The sequence below is a fragment of the Canis lupus genome, chromosome 7 (assembly GCF_003254725.2).
Source record: "Canis lupus dingo isolate Sandy chromosome 7, ASM325472v2, whole genome shotgun sequence".
Classification (NCBI taxonomy): Eukaryota; Metazoa; Chordata; class Mammalia; order Carnivora; family Canidae; genus Canis; species Canis lupus.
This window is the reverse complement of record NC_064249.1, coordinates 80,011,712-80,028,013: the sequence shown is the minus strand read 5'-3', so window position 1 is coordinate 80,028,013 and position 16,302 is coordinate 80,011,712. Positions and strand designations below refer to the sequence as shown.

At 49.5% G+C, this 16,302-nt stretch overlaps 1 protein-coding gene across 5 annotated transcripts in view; it reads right to left on the bottom strand.

Moving 5' to 3' along the window:
- The window catches only part of ZBTB7C (zinc finger and BTB domain containing 7C), a 334,719-nt gene that overhangs the window by 276,397 nt on the left and 42,020 nt on the right, over positions 1–16,302 (bottom strand). For 4 of the 5 annotated variants that reach the window (XM_025429649.3, XM_049111939.1, XM_049111940.1 and 1 more), the window contains exon 1: positions 2,198–2,866. The exons of the other annotated variant lie outside the window; for it this stretch is intronic. The gene's annotated coding sequence lies outside the window, so the exon portion shown is untranslated. Of the gene's footprint in view, positions 1–2,197; positions 2,867–16,302 lie in introns of those variants that run through there. 5 annotated transcript variants of the gene reach the window in all.

Genomic DNA, 16,302 nt, shown 5'->3' with positions numbered 1-16,302 from the left:
TGACATAGCACACACATCCCAGAAGCCAGTTTTATTTTTTTATTTTATTTTATTTTATTTTATTTATTTTATTTTATTTTATTTTATTTTATTTTCATTATTTTCCCAATCCAGGTTTTGCTTTTTTAGTTTAAATTCAAGCAATTAATGTGTAGTGTATTATCAGTTCGAGAGGTAGAGGTCAGTGACTCATCAGTCTTATATCACACCCAGTGCTCATTACATCACATGCCCTCTTTAGTGCCCATCACCCAGTTACCCCATCCTGCCACCCCACTCCCCTCCAGCGACCCTCAGTGTGTTTCCTATGGTTAAGAATCTCTTATAGTTTGTCTTGTTACCTGATTTCATCTTGTTTTATTTTTTCCTTCCTGGAAGCTAGTTTTAAAGAGAAGGGAGATACTGCAAAACTTGCCAGGAAGCCTGCAGGGCAGAGACCATTTCTTTTTCATTTTGAGGCCCCCGTTAATAACTTCCTCATATTTCTATCCCATGAGATGTTATGCCCATATAAATAAACAGCAATTTGTATTATTTTTATCCTTTGTTACACAAGCGGCACTATACTGTTTTGCACCCTTTTCTTATCATAATACCTATGAAATCATCCCAGACCAGTATATGAAAGCACCCTGGTTCTTTTTTATGACTGCATACTATTCCATCATATGGCTGCACTATAACTGATTAACCCCTGCTCCTGCTGATGGGTATTTATGTTGTTTCTAACCTCCTGCTTGTACAAACAGCCCTCCTGCTTGTACAATGAACAGTCTTGCAAATATGCCCTTTCCTGTAGGTGCCTGGATCTGCAGGATAGAAGGAGAACTCTTGGGTCAAAGGATGTGTGCATTGAAATTTCACAGCTACTGTTGAATTGCCCTCCTTAGAGCTGAACCAATTTACACATACACTCCCTCCTCCAGCCACATATAGGAATGAGCTCATTTTGGCAGGGACGCCAAGGCTTACATTTCCTCCCTGTCCCCATGGTGCTCATTCCAGGGGTAGACTCAGAAAGCTTTTGGGGATCATCATTGCTCACAATCACCTAGACTCTTGGGCGGGGGGCGGAGCTGGACGGGAGAGGAGGATGAAGCCAGTAGCCAGCAAAGGGAGGGCTCAAGTTCAAAGGATTTAAAAGAATAGTGGCTTTGTGCATCTTGAAGAGCCAAACTGCCCCTCCTACACAGACATCCCACTGTGCTGAGAGACAACAGGTTTCCCCATGAGGAAAGCATATTAACACCATCTAAAGGAGGGACTCCCAGCATGTGCTCCAAGAGGAGATTATAAGTGTATTTGGGTTTCTAAAGTCCCAGCTGCACCCGTGTTAAGAAAGAACTGTTTTCTTGCTGTTAATCCATTCCTGGTGGAAATGTTGCTTCAAATTGAATGACCCTTTTATGCGCTGAAGTCAAATGATATCTCAAAGATAAATCACTTATTCCAGAAAACATGAAACTTCAATCACAGCGATTGATTAAGATTTCACAGCAGCAGTTGCTGGACCAGGAAAGCCCCAAAAGTCCCCATTCCCGTGGGCAGCCTTGGTCCTACCAGTAGAGCGAGCTCAGGCTCTAGCACAGGACCTGGAATCCTACCCACTGGGAGATTTCTCTCTGGTGAAGCACAGAGGAGGTGAGAGGGGAGAGAGCAGAGATCGAAGTCCCCACAGGTGAGCCTGAGGGGCCCTGCCTGGCCAGAGGGGCAAGAACTAGAGGTGCCATGCCCTCCACTCAGCCCCTCTTCCTCACCTCTATCCAACCTCTACTAGGCCTTCTAGCTTTAGCTCAAGGGTCCCCTCTTCCAGGAGATCACAGACCAGGATTCAGCAGGCACCCCAAAGCATGTTCCTAGAGCATTTCTGACCTGAAGCGTAACCTTGTCTGTCTACCTGGCTTGGCATCCATGGGCGGTGAGCGCTCTGAGGTTTGGTCCCTACTAAGTGTTCAACACACGTTTGATGAGTGAATGAAACGGAGTCCCAGAAATAGTCACAATAGCTTCCTGCCTTGATGATGTCACCTATTCAGGTGTTCATGGTCCTAGTGGGGGCCGGTCATTGTAAGTAGGCCTGCTCCTCATATTAGGCAATCGGGTTGCAATCGGGTTGCAACAGGGTTTCTTGAATTGAAATGCCACCCTGGCCCCAAAGGCCCATGGTTTGAGGCACTCTTCTTAGTGGAAGTCTCACCTTGAGGAAATGCCCACGCCTAAGAGGAGTCACACTGTCACGGAGCAGTCTTCTTTAGCTCCTCGGCCAGCCAGCAGTGGGGCAGTGAGTGGAACAGGTAGATCCAGGACCCTGCTGTACGTTATGTAAGAGGCAAGGTGAGGAACTTTTCTGAAATCCTATAAGCAGTATGGAATTAGAAACGGTTACAATGATAAGCCTTTGCTTGTGCCCATGTCTTGCAGTCTATAGAGAGCTTCCTATCTAGTACCCCCTGATCTTCAAAGCAACCCTGAGACAAGTAAGGACAGTCCTACCCAATTCACAGACACACAGAAAACAGAGGTGCAGATAGCTCAAGCCCTGAATCACCCAGATGACAGGGGCTGAGCTGACAGCTGTGTCCAGGTCTTCCCACTCCAAGTAGAGTGTTCTGTTTACCACAGCAAGATGCTCCAGCATTGCCTAAAACCACAGCTTCAAGCTGTGCAGAAAACCCTCTTCCTTCTTCAATCTTTCCCTTTCCCCAGATTTGTTGATTGATGAATGAGCTTCCCCTGGCTCTTTATACCAGCAGTGTTGGGGGGCCTAGCTGCAGCCTGGGCTCAGCCTCTGACCCACTCTGGGGTGGTAGGAGAGTCCCTGTCCCCCAGTTTCCTCCAATTCTTCGTATCTTTGATGTTAAAACCATGCAGTGACCCTAATCTGGACATTTCCAGGAAAGTGCACTCAGGCTTTTCTTGAAGGGTGGCGGTCATTTGTGACAACACGGATTGCTGGGCAGGGCTGACCTGCACCGACAAGGCATCTACTTGCTCCTGGCTCCATGCATATCTTCTTAGTGGCCCCTGATAACTGCAGGTCATTGTCAGCAGAGAGGAGGAGGAGAAGGACTGCACGACCTGCCTGCAGCCATCGCAGAGCCTGGAAGTGGCCAGGCTCAAGGGCCATCCTTGCATCTCCTGCCATAGCATGGGTGGGAGAGGTGAAGGCAGAGCCACCAGCTGGACCTCTTATTCCACCCCCCAAAAAAGGCTTTATCTGCACTCCAAACCACTTCCCAGGCCCCTAAGCTTTTCCTTCGCCCAGTGAATTATGTGGAACAAGACACATTTGATGGTAGCAGAAATCAGGCTCCCGTTTCTGAGATACCGTCATTCTACAAAAGCACTGAGATGGGACTGCCTAGGAATACACCTGTGTGATTCACACCTGCGGGCAAAACGCCGCCTCTCTCCAAGGCCTATTTAAATGAACAGGTGTTTTAGGTTGACATACCAATCTCATCATGAACACAATTAATGACCTGGCTCCTAACTGTTGTGTGCTAGAGCTTTATGTGCTCTGTAGACACCCTTCTCCCTTACAGAGTCCATCTGATATGCGAACCCAACTTCGAAATGGGAAAATAAGGTGATTAATCACCTGGCAGAAGGACTCACCTGAGATCTCCTTGTCAGCTCATCATTCCCAAATACAATTAGGATGGCGCTCCTCTTCCCACATGGTTTGCAGAGCACTCACAGCTAATGAACTTGGGAACACGGCTTGGGAGGCACAGCTACTTTCTGCTTCCTGACGGCCAATCTAGCACCAATTCCAACCTGCTGGCCAGTTGAGCAGGAAAGGAAAAGGCTGCTGTGTCAGGGTTGGTTGGAATCAGAGCAGGACACGGCCCTCGGTGTTCCACGGAAACGAAGGGAAATGGGTTGACCAAAGACATTGGGCTGAGCTATTGTGAGCCTCCTTAGCACACTAACCCTCTCTCATGCCATGGGCCTCCAGGCCCCTCTGGCCTCACACCATCCAGAACATTCTTGTTGACCAGTCTTAAAAGGGCACTCCCTATACCCGCTGTGTCTCTTGCTTCCTCTCTGACCAGCAAACCGTGACAGTCCGCCTCAGCCACACCTAGCCTTTCCCCGACTGCCTCCAGATTCATCAAAGTTTACCTGTCCTATGTCTGCTTCCCACAGGTGCCAGAAGAAGACTACCATGGAAACCTCCTCCAAGGTGACCTGGCATAACATGCTGACATGAGTTTCTTTCCTTCTTGAGCATTTCTGGTTCGGAGCATGAAAATTTTATGGAGAGAGTAATATTTCTGAACCAAAGGACATAACCTCTAATGGTGAAATCTCAAGAACTGCAGGGGAAGAAACAGAGTTGGGGGGAGGGTAGAGGTGACAGCAGAGAAATCTCTGAGATGCAGCCTTGAAATAACGCCACACAGACTGGCCACGAGCTACTACTGAAAATCTGTTTTTCAAAATGTAAAACAGTCAATTTCCAGATGTCTGCTTTGGGGAGCCAAATTGCTGTTGATTTGTTCCTAGTTCACCATGGAATAAAGTCTGAGCTCCTCACTGAGGCATTTCAGGCCTTCCATGGGGCCCTGCTCCCGTAAAGCCTTCTTTCCTTCCTGCCCCGGCTGAGAACTCCCCTCAGCCCCTGCCTTCTGACTGTGCTCCAGGCCTACTCTGGGCTTCTCAATCTGGGGCCCCCACACCCGGGGCCCAGCCTGGAAGGCCTCTCGTTGGCTGGAGACACCTGCCGCACAGCTCTGGGGCATGTGTTCCCACCGAGGTCCTGTGCATGCAGTGCACAGCACAGTAACCCAGGTCGGCCCAACCTCCCAGGGGCTTTGGTAGGCACTCTCCACCACCACCACCACTGCACACTCCTCTTCCCCAAAGCCCTCCACCCTATTGTCTTTGGTGCACTCCAGGACTTTGACACTCACTGTTCTCTTGATCAGGGTGGGTGGGAGTAGGTCCCCAGTGAGAATATAAGTACCCCAAGGGTAGTGACTGGGTCCCAAGTCTGTTGAAACCATCCCCAGGCCCAGGCTAGGGAGCTGAGAATCTGGCATTGGCTTTCCTTTTTTTTTTTTTTTTATAATTTTTTTAAAATTTATTTATGATAGGCACACAGTGAGAGAGAGAGAGGCAGAGACACAGGCAGAGGGAGAAGCAGGCTCCATGCACCGGGAGCCCGACGTGGGATTCGATCCCAGGTCTCCAGGATCGCGCCCTGGGTCAAAGGCAGGCGCCAAACCGCTGCGCCACCCAGGGATCCCTTGGCATTGGCTTTCCAAGTGTGGTCCTAGCCCAGGGGCAGTGCAGCATCTGGCAGCCTGTTAGGAATGCAAATTTTCTGCCCACCGTCACCCTCCCACCCGCCCAAACTCTTTTTTATTTTTTAAAGATTTTATTTATTTATTCATGAGAGACAGAGAGAGAGAGAGGCAGAGACACAGGCAGAGGGAGAAGCAGGCTCCATGCAGGGAGCCCGACGTGGGACTCGATCCCGGGTCTCCAGGATCACACCCTGGGCTGAAGGTGGCGCTAAACTGCCAAGCCACCCAGGCTGCCCCCAAACTCTTGAATCAGACATTCTGGAGGTGGGCCCCAGCACCCTTTCTAGAAGCCAGAGGCAATTCTGACACACAGAAAGAGAACCACCAAGGTGAGGGATCCTCAGCCACCCTCCTGGGTTTGCTGAACTAATCTGATTAGCGGGGTTTTCCAAGCAGGAAGGGAGCGGGGCCCATTTGAGGTTGCCCACTTCACTGGTGTCTTGTAGAGCTAACTTCCATGGTTGTGCTGAAGCATCACTAAGTGACACGAAGTGAGCTCATTCAGAAAGCCTCCCCGGCAGCCTGAAGCCTCATCTCTACTGCCAAGGTGGAACACAAAATGCACCACGGAGCAGCCAGGCCGCTCTCCTCCAAAGGACACTCCTGTCCCAAAATCCTTTCCCTGCTTCTGCTCCCCGGCCAGCAAGCAGCTAGAGTTTAACAGAGTGTCCCTGTCTCCCTATGTCCCTACCAAGCACTTGGCCATCTCAGAGACCCTCCTCCAAGTCCCCACACTTTCTGCAGGCTACCCAGGGCTAAGCCTCCAGCGTCCTGGGTCCTGCAGCAGAACTGGGAGTGGGGACCCTTCCCAGCACCACTCCAGACTCCCAGAATCTGAACCTCTGGGAATCCTGCTTTTGAACAAGTCTCTGGTAACTCTTATCATCGGCAATCTGAAAAGCAGTGAGCACACATTCCTTATTTGTCAGATGGGGAAACTGAGGCTCGGTCAGGGACTCAACATTCCCTGAACTTTCCTGCCCACAGAGCACTTCCTCCTCATCCAGGCCCCCACAGCACTCACAGCCTAGATCCCATCCCCAGTTCTAACACACATTACCCTACACTCCCCGTCTAAGCAGCACCTGCTCAGCCCTGCCCCTCCCCCACTGAGCTGCAAGGGTCTGGAGGCAGAGCCCTCTGTCTCCCCTCAGTCCTTAGTGCTCCGTGCTGGGCACACGGGAGCCTCAAAAACTGTCTGAGGAGGAACAAGCCCCCAGCTAGCCCGCACTCTTGCATTAGCATATGCCCTGGGATCGATCCACCACATTGCCAGATTGTCACCTTGAAACACCCTGGAAGGTGTGTCCCATGGGGACATGAGAACGTACACATTCTGATGTGAGGCAAACAGCCACCTGCAGAACAGGTGGAGAGGGGGCAGAGGCTGGGTGGGGCCTGAGGGAGTGTCACAATGACACACTTCACCTTCTTGCTAATTCTGCTCAGACCCAACCCCCTGAGAAACACAGCTGGGAAACGGGACACAGAGCTCACACTTCCCCACTTCGGCCTCTCTAGAGCCCCGATACTGACACATAGAAAAGGTGACAATGAGACAGAGACAAAGAAGAGCTCCAAGGAGAAACAAGCCTGCTGGGTCTGTGGGTCATGGGCCCAGGGAATCCTCGCCGGGTCCCCCGGATGGTGCCATCCACCCACCTGGCCTTCCCCAGTGGCACAAAAGGTGACTGCCAAAATGAGGAGCTTTCGGGGCTCCAGAAAGGTCTTACCAATGTTCAAACTTCGCTCCGCCCACCCTGACCCGGCTCTCCCCACCTCCCAGGATTTGGCAGGCAGGCTGTAAAACGAAGAACTCCGAAATCTCAGGGGCCCAACACATCAAGAGTGGGTTTCACGTTCCCAGTAGGTGTCCAGTGATGCTCCAACCTGTTCGTGTTCCTATGGCCCTAAGCAACTGGCGCACTGTTTGCATTTTTGTTACACAGCACAGCTCTTCCAGACAAAGAACCAACCTCTGTGCCAGCCGGATGGGCTAGGTTGTGCCTCAGTAACCGTGACCGGCCACCACACTGTGCCTGTGGCAGCCACTCGGGGTTCAAGCTGATGCAGTGGCCAGCATCTTGAATGGGGCCCACGGTCCTGCCAGCTTGGCGGGGCCCTGGGCTGCCACCTGGAAGTGAAACCCAGCACACCCCTCGCCACCCACTGGCCAGAACTCATCTCGTGGCCCCAGCCCACAATGACGAGTACAGGAAGGAGCAACCCTGCCAAGGGCCAGAGGACACAGCTCCTGGAAATGCACACCCGCAGCCACCCGGCACTGAGGCGCACAACGTTCCTCCAGCAGAGCTTCATCCCCTTCCCTCCCCTGTGATGGCCAAACTGCCTCCCCTTATTTGTCATTTTCACCATGGGATGAAGGGAAGCTTTCAGATCAGGGAACCAGGAAGACGATCAAAACAGGATTTTCAAAGAAAATGACAGGGGACATTATTACAATGTAGAACATTACAGTCTTACAATATATAACAACATCCTCGTGTATAATGTTACACGTTTTTCGATAGAACAGGAAGTTCAAAGTAAAGGTTTTAGTGTAATGGCAAAGTGACAGTTGTGAGCTGCCCCTGGGCGGGGGGTGAGAAGGCGGAACGCACAAAGGGAAATTTCAAGAATGAATGTAACAAACGCCGGACCTTCGGACCTTCCATCAGATCGATGGTATAAAAGGAGGCCAGAGAAGGCCTGGCCTGCCAGTTTGGCCCCCTGAAAACCAATCAAAAGCTGACGGCATCCGTTCTACAAGGATGCTTTGTGACTTCAACAAACCATCCTTTCCCTTCTGCCCAGACACAGCAAGGTGGGAGAGGACTGGAAAGGAAGCCACGGGTGGTGTGAAACAAGAACAAAAAAAATCATATGGGCTGAGGTGGGGTGGGGGAGGGGCAGAGCGAGGCCAGAGACCAGGGACCACTGCCTTTCTAGGGTGCTTGTCAGGAAAGGGATTTATACCCAGGAAAAAAGAATCCAGAAAAGCACACAGGACACTGGAGCTTCTCCCTGGCTCAGAGCTAGAGTGTTCTGGCTCCTTCCACAGGCCCAACCACAGCATCTTGGGATGTGTATGTATCTAGAATTTGTCTCGAGTGGATCCTCTATGAAGGAAGCTCCTGTAGTCTGCCGAGATCAGAACACAGCAATCTGGAAATCTCAAGACTCTAGCTAACTGTGAATTAGCAACACAGCCCATGTGAGGCTATTTTTCCAAGCAATGGAATACAGGAACAATATGAAGCTAAATGGACCCTTCCTTGAGCATCTAGAAGTCACTGTGGCCCATCACAACACTTCAAGTTATCCCTTGCAGATCAGTCAATTCAATTCTACAAACATTTGTTGAGTCCCAATTCTGCACCCAGCTCTACTCAGTTGAGGATGAGAGCTTGAAAGAGACAGCCCCAGCCATGAACCCTTCTCTCAATGACCTCCCAGGTCCTGGGGAGACAAAAGCTTACATGCCTCACACAGCATGAGGTGAGCTCTAAAAGCAGCATATAGGAGCCACAGTGGCCCTAGAGCAAGGCGAGGAAAGGGATTGGCACAGAGGAGCCAGGAGAAGCTTCTTGAGGGATCTGGCCTTGAGCTGAGATTTATTCAATGAGCCCTTCTCCAGCATGTGGTTGGGGTCATGGCGGACAGGGAGGGTCTGAGAAGTGATGTTAGAGAATGTCGCAGAGCCACAACTCACCATGACATGGGGAATGAACGTAAACGTAGAAAAAGGAGTTGGAGGAGATGAGCCTGGAGACACATGGCAGGGGCCAGGTCACATAGGGCTTTGTATTGGACTTGACGCTGGGGAGCAGAGGGAGCCTGGAGAAGGAGGTCAGGACTCCTTAAGAGGCTGGACCGCTGGCCCTGGTGCCAGATGAGGGATTGCAGCGAGGCTGTGGTTGTGGGCTCTGAAAGGAGGCTATAGGTCTGAGAAACACGTCAAAGTGGAAACCCCAGGACCGAACAGTCAGGCAAAGGTCAGGATGAGAGGGCGAGGGAGGACAAAGAGCCTGCTGAGGAAGGACAGCGTCACGAAGGGCGTGGTCCATAGGACACCCACTGCAGAGACCTCGGGTAGACACAGATGCAGCAGCTGGTTGGCCATGGGACACTGGGGGCCTCTGCCTAGGCAAGGGTGAGAGGGGTGAGGACAAGGGAGGCCTCCAGATGAGTTCCACGTTCCAGAAGCCTGGTTATAGGGCAGGGGTAGCAGGATGGGAGCTAGATGGAGGTCACAGGTGTGCCTGATTTTTCCTGTCAGAGAGAGGAGCCTGTTTCTGTCCTGAGGGGAAGAAGCTGGTGGAGGGTGATGGAATTTGAAAATGGGAGCCGGGGGCAGGGGCTGGTCAAGGGTGCCAGGAGCAGATGAGGTCTGGAATGCACATGGTGGGCATGAGACCAGGAATTTGGGACATCTGGTCTCCTCGTGTCAGGCCAAGCTCCTCAGGGATGGTGTCCAGAGAGTCACGGTTGACAGAATGCAGAGCAACAACTGTTTTCGTGCAGTATTTCCATGTGTAGAAGTCCTGGTTTCTCAAAACATTTTCATGAATGATGTCGCTTGTTCCTCACACTGAGTCTGTGAGCCGGGCACTCCCATGCCCAGTGACAGATGCGGATGCCGAAGGCCGAGAGGGTAGGTGGCCCCGACTCAGAGCGCAGGCAAGCAAAGCAGGCAGCCCGGCAGCCGGGGCTCTGGGCCGAGCTCCGCCCCCACCCACGGCCCGGGGGCCTCAGGCTCGGGCCCTGAGGACAGTCACGCTGACTCGCGTACAGTATTTTGCTCCACATGAAAACCTAGTGTAGCCCTTTAGTTTGCTGTGACCTTGCAAAATATACCGAGGATCAGGCCTAATACATGCACAGCCTCTAGTAACCATGTTTTTAGAATTTTCCCAGGTATGGATGCTGCCCTGTGGCTCTGACAGATCTCTTCACTCATGCATGCCCTTCGCTGTGCCGTGGTGGGTGGGCCTCAAGCTAGGGCACACGGGAACCCCTGGGGAAGCCTTTAAAGTCCTACTAAACCCGGGCTGTACCCAGGACCGTGGGATCAGAATGCACTGAACCTGGGTGGTTCAGTCAGTGCAGTATCCGACTCTTGGTTTCAGCTCTGGACATGATCTCATGGGTCATGGGATTGAGCCCTGAGTCTGGATCCGTGCTCAGTGGAGGTATGCTTGGATATTCTCTCCCTCTGCTCCTTCCCCCACTCATGCATGTGTGGACTCTCTCTTTCTGTTTATCAAACACATAAATAAAATCTCAAAAAAAAAAAAAAAAAAAAGAACTTCTGGGGTGGGGTCTGGGCCCTGAAGGCATCAAGGGAGGCTGCCCAGGGATGGTTCAGAACTCTGATGTAGAGGAAAAGACACCCCAGGAGGGCTCATGGGACAAGCCCATGACAGGGAGAAGGGCAGGGGTGGGAAGCTGTGATTCAGCAAGTCTGGAGTGGGTCAAGAGGACAAGTCAGGATGTCAAGAGGAGAAAACCAGGGAGAAAGTGGCTGCCATCACTGAACTGCAATACTGCGCCAACTGTGAAGTAGTCACCCCTGATGGGCACACTACCATTTCACCTTCCCAAGGCTCTGCCATAGGGAAAGGGAAGGTTGATTTTGATATTTCTCCCCCTTTTACAGAGGAAGTAAATGACACTCAAAGATTCAAGATGCCCAAGGTTGGTCATCTTCATGGAACAGGAATAGCCCAACTGGAGGACCAGAGCCCACTGCCAGTGTGGAGTCCTGAGATGGAGGGCTGACTCTGGTCCCTACCTATTGCCAAGGCCTCCCTCTAGACAGTCTCCCTCATTTTCAAAAAAGGACCCTTTCCAGTGAGCTCTCCTCCCCTTCTGGTCACAGGGTGCTTCTTGATGGCTCTCCCTCACAATGTCGCAACACGCAGGATTCAAGTCCCCCAGGGGAGCCTTGTCACCTGCATCACTGTGTCACCTTATCCCTTTCCTCTAAAATAAGAACCATGGGTAAATTTTGGGCAACTCCACCCACCACACCCAGATCAGCCTTTTGGCTCTAAGGAAGGTACAAGGAGAAGGCTCCCTGCCTCCTGCTCTAAAGCAACGCCCCTCTCTGGTCTCTCATGAGACAAGGAGCTCCAACAACCCACAGGTAATTAATGGTGAGACCTCTGTGGCACCTGGCACAGCACCTACAGATGTGCAGCACCCACCCCCAGGGCCCACTGGCAGGTTGGGAAGCTAGGGCATGCTACACATAAGAGGGACACCAAGAGTTAAACTGGCTGGAAGTGGCCTGAGGTATACTCCGGCTCTTGGACAAATTACTTCATCTCTTTACCTCAAGCTACTCATCAGAATAATGGGGACACTAACAGGAAAATTATCTTTCAAGGGAGCATGGGATTGAATGAATTAATTCACGTAAAGTGCTCAGAACGTGCCTCAAAGATATTTGGGCTCTGATATGCCACAGGTTGCTATTGCCATGGTGCTTCTGCGTTTGCTCGATGTCCAGAGGAGGGAGCGACCACGCGGCCTAAAGTAACTGTGAGAAAATTTCAGTGGGAAGTTGGGATTTTAAGCATTAATGCAATTGAGAAAAGAGGGTACATTCAAGAAGAAGAAGACAGAAAGTGAGGATCCCCAGAGTCAGAATCTAGACATTAATTTACTGTCAAGGAGCCAAGGAGTGTGAGGCCTGCACCCCACCCTGACCCCCCTAGAATTCCTGCTGCCGCCGTAGGATGGTCCATGTTATTAAAGCCAACACCCCACAGGAACCGAAACCAAACAACTCCAGGCAACAAGAGTTCGGAGAACCTTTGGCTCTGTCTCCAAGGCAATTGAAAAGAGCTCAAAACAGATTAAAATATGAGATGAATTTTGAAGCCCAGGAATGAGAGAAAATGAATCCTGTGACTGGGAGCCAATATGATTATTTCATTATTTGGTTAGAAAGTTAAAATGTGCAGGAAATGTCAGATGCTTTCTCGAGATGGGGGATGGGGGGTTGGAACAGCATGGCCAAGGGGGCACATATTCTTTTTAATATTAAAAAATAGCTTCACTCTGACTTAGCTTTAATCCGAAAACCCTCCCTAGGTAGGGTAGCCCGCCCCTCTGCCAGCCTGGGTGCAGTCTCGTTAAGACCCACATTCTACCTTCCAATTACCCACCCACCACCCCCTCCTGCAACAGCACACCTGCTGTTTGAAAAGAACTCTCCCTCCACCAATAAAACAAAATAAAGCCCATGTGCTCCCAAGTGAAGGGTGCCCCCCACCCCTGATGGCTCAGCCCCAAACCCAACCTAGGGGGAAACCCAGCCACTACTGGCTTCTCCTTCAGCCTCATCCCCATCTTTCCTGCCCAGATCCATTCTTCCCCTCCCTGGGCAGTTACCATTCCTTAGGTCTGTCCACTGTCCATGCCATCCCGTCTCCACGTCTCCCATCTCTACAGCCATCATTTACTCAATCGCTCAGTTATTTGGTGAAAGATTCCTAGATATCAACTGGCAAGCTGTGCAAGCACAGGGCACACAGTGATGTGCAAGGCCAAGTCCCAAGTCTCTCCCTGCAGAGAGCTGACAGTCCATTAAAGAAGACAGACATGTGGTGAGGATGGGGAGGCACAGAGTGGGGAGCCAAGGAGAAGAGCCAGTTCATCCTGACTGCAGGGGGGGGTCAGACAAATATCCCAAAGGAGGCAGCATCTGGGTCTGACCTTTGAGACTGGATTTGATTATGCAGAGAAGAGTAAAGGGAATTCCAGATGTGGGTACAGTATTAAGCAAAGGCCCATGGCCAGGAAACACAACCCAAACCCCAGGGACAGCTAAGAGACAAGTTTGGCTGGCCTGAAGAAGCCACATGAGAGGTGAGAGAGAATGCTCAGGAGAAAGGCTGAGGTTTGATTGATGGAGGCCTTTGTATTTTAATATTTTAAAGAAGTGACACATTACATGATTTAAATTCACAAGGTACAAAAGGACATACAGTGAAAAGTCACCTTCCCATCCCTGCTCCCCACTATCCAACTCCCCATCTCAAAGGCAACCGATGTTAGCCATGTCTTATGCATCTTTATAGAGATATTTCATACACATTCAAATAAATACATACTTCTTTTACCTTCTGTGCACAAATCATAGTATATTATATACACCTTTTGCCTTTTTCTGCTTCTTTACAAATATTGTAAACCCACAGTTCTCAAAATGGAGCATGCACCACAATTACCTGGTTAGCTTGCTAATACACAGATTGCCAGGCCCCACTCCAGAGTGTGATTCAGTAAGTCAGGGGTGAGGCCTGAGCAGGTACATTTCTAACAAGATCCCAGCTGCTACTGTTGTTGCTGGTATAGGAACCACACCTGGAGAACCACTGGAAAGATCACACTACATAAGTTTATAAAGAGCTGCTTCATTCCGCTTCATAGCTGGGTCGTGTTCCACTGCTGGGCTATATGGTTACATATTTAGCCAGTCCTTTCACTTAGATTGCCCCCAATCCTTTGCTATTCCAAATAGTTTCACAGTGATTACACTTGTGCATTCATTATGTCGCTCATGTGGCAGTATAGTTCTGGGATAAAGTCTGGGTCAAAGGCTTTGTACTCTGGCAATTTTGACAGATAACTGCCAGACCGCTCTTGCAGGGAGTCCTGAATGCTAATATAAGAAATCCCGAACTTTAACTACTGTAGGCTTTTAAGCAGAAGACTGGTGAGGTCAGAGCTGTGCTTTGGGAAAATTAATCTGGCTCCATGGTGAGCCAAAGGAAGGAGAGCCACTGGGGCAGACAGACTCTACGGGTGCCTGTGAGCCCTGCTTCCTATCTAAAAGTAGGTCCCTTCCTTTGAGTGTGGGTGGGACCTGTGACTGACTTCTAATCCATACAATACAGCAAAGGGGATGGCCGTCACTCCTATAATCGGTTACGTTAGAGAAAACTCCATCCGCCTTGCTACTAGACTGGCATCAGAGGCTCCCTTTCTCAAACTGCCATGACTTCTCTAGGCACAAGGAATTAAATGCTGGCAATAACCACTTGAGAAGGGAAATGGATCCCTCCCCAGTTGAGCCTCCAGATGAAAACCCAATCCAATCAAGGAAAATGACACCTTGAATGCAGCCTCACTGGAGACCCTTAAGGCCAGGACCGAGCTAATCTGTGCTGGGATTCCTATCCCACAGAAATAACAATTCTGTAAATTAACAGATGTGTGTTGTTTTAAGTAACTAGGATTGGGGCGATTTGTTTGGCAACAAGAGAGAACTAAAACAAACATATAGGAAGGTGCTCAAAAAATAGGCTACATCAGTGAAGGCCTGAAGTACACAGGTGTCAGAGGTAGAAGAGGGTAGCAGGACTGAATGGTGGATGTAGGAGAGATTTCAGAAAAAAAAAAGCAGGACCTGTGAGCTCATGAGAGGAACAGAGGGACCTCCTACCATCAGGGGGCAAGATGGTTGGACAACATCCTTAAAATAGACTCAGCCCACTTGCATGAGATCGAGCCAAAGAGCAGTCTGAGGTAAGGTGGAGCGGACATGCTTGCTCCTTATTCCTTTCTAAAAGTGTTCCTTCTCTTGCAGATGACTCCAAGATTATCACAGCACAGCCTCCCCAGGCCACCAGCTGCCATCTGCAACTTGCTGACAAGGCAGATAAGCACCTACACAGAGAAGACCCACAATAAATCACGGTGGCATTTCAACCCACTGGGGACAAGATAGACATTTCAACTAATTGTATTAAGACAACTCAGGAATCACCTAAAAAAAAAAAAGTGAATCATGTGCAACAAGGATCAAAACAAGAAATTAATAAAGAAGAAACTGTGAAAAGAGCTAGAAGAAAAATGTAGGCAAATGCTTGTATTAAATAGGAAGGATTTTCAAAGAATGACCCAAATCCAAATGTCATATTTTTTAAAAGACTACATCTGATTTCAAAAATTTTAAATACCTAACACCAGAAAATAAATTCAAAAGACAAATGAAAAATGAGGGGGAAAATGTGCAACATATATGGCAGGCATAGGGCTAATTTCCTTACTACATAAATAACGTGCATGTGCAAACATGTACAAGTCCAGAAGAAAGGCCAACAACCCAATAGAGAAATGTACAATAAAGAGGAAATTAAATTGTCAGTCCACAAAGCAGGAAACACAAATGCATTTCACACATCTGAAATGATGCTCATCCTCACTCATTAATTTGAAGGAAATGCAAATTAAAACTACAAGATCCAGTTTCTCATGTCAGATTAGCAAATTTGTTTAAATATACACAGTGCTGCTGAACCAGAGTGTGCATAACCACTCCCATCCCTGGTTGGTGGAAGTTTAAATTGGAGACAGGACCACGTATGAGAACACACACGTGTGTGTGAACACATGCACACACACACACATGCAGACTCTCTTGAGAAGGACACAAGGGCACAGGTAGCATTGGCTGTCTCTGGTAAAGGAGTCATGTGGCTGCTACCAGGGCACAGGAATGAAAGGGAATGTCTCACTGTACCCCTTTTGTACTGTTTAAAATCTTCCCAAGTACCTGTTCTACATTCTCAACAATTCCAAAAACTAACAAAGAAAAAGAAGTAGAGAGAACTTCTACTTCTGGAAAGATGAAATAAGTGTATTTTTCCCCACACTACCCTGTCAACACAACTGAAAACCTGGGGCATTGTACATAAAACAAACATGAGATGAATCTGAAAGGTAACGAGAAGCAGCTGGATAGGAACTTGGGACCCGAGTAACAAGAAGATGATGAGGTTCTCGGGTTTCCTTTTGGTTTCATATATCCCAGATTCAGAGCTAAAGAAGCTGGCAACCTGTAAATATCAATGGGCACAGAGAGAGAAAAAAACAACAACAAAAGTCTGTTCTTTCTAGCCAAAATACTAGAGAAGGGGCAGCCTAGAAAGACATTTCTAGACAGTAACTACTCCAATCCAGCCAAACATTG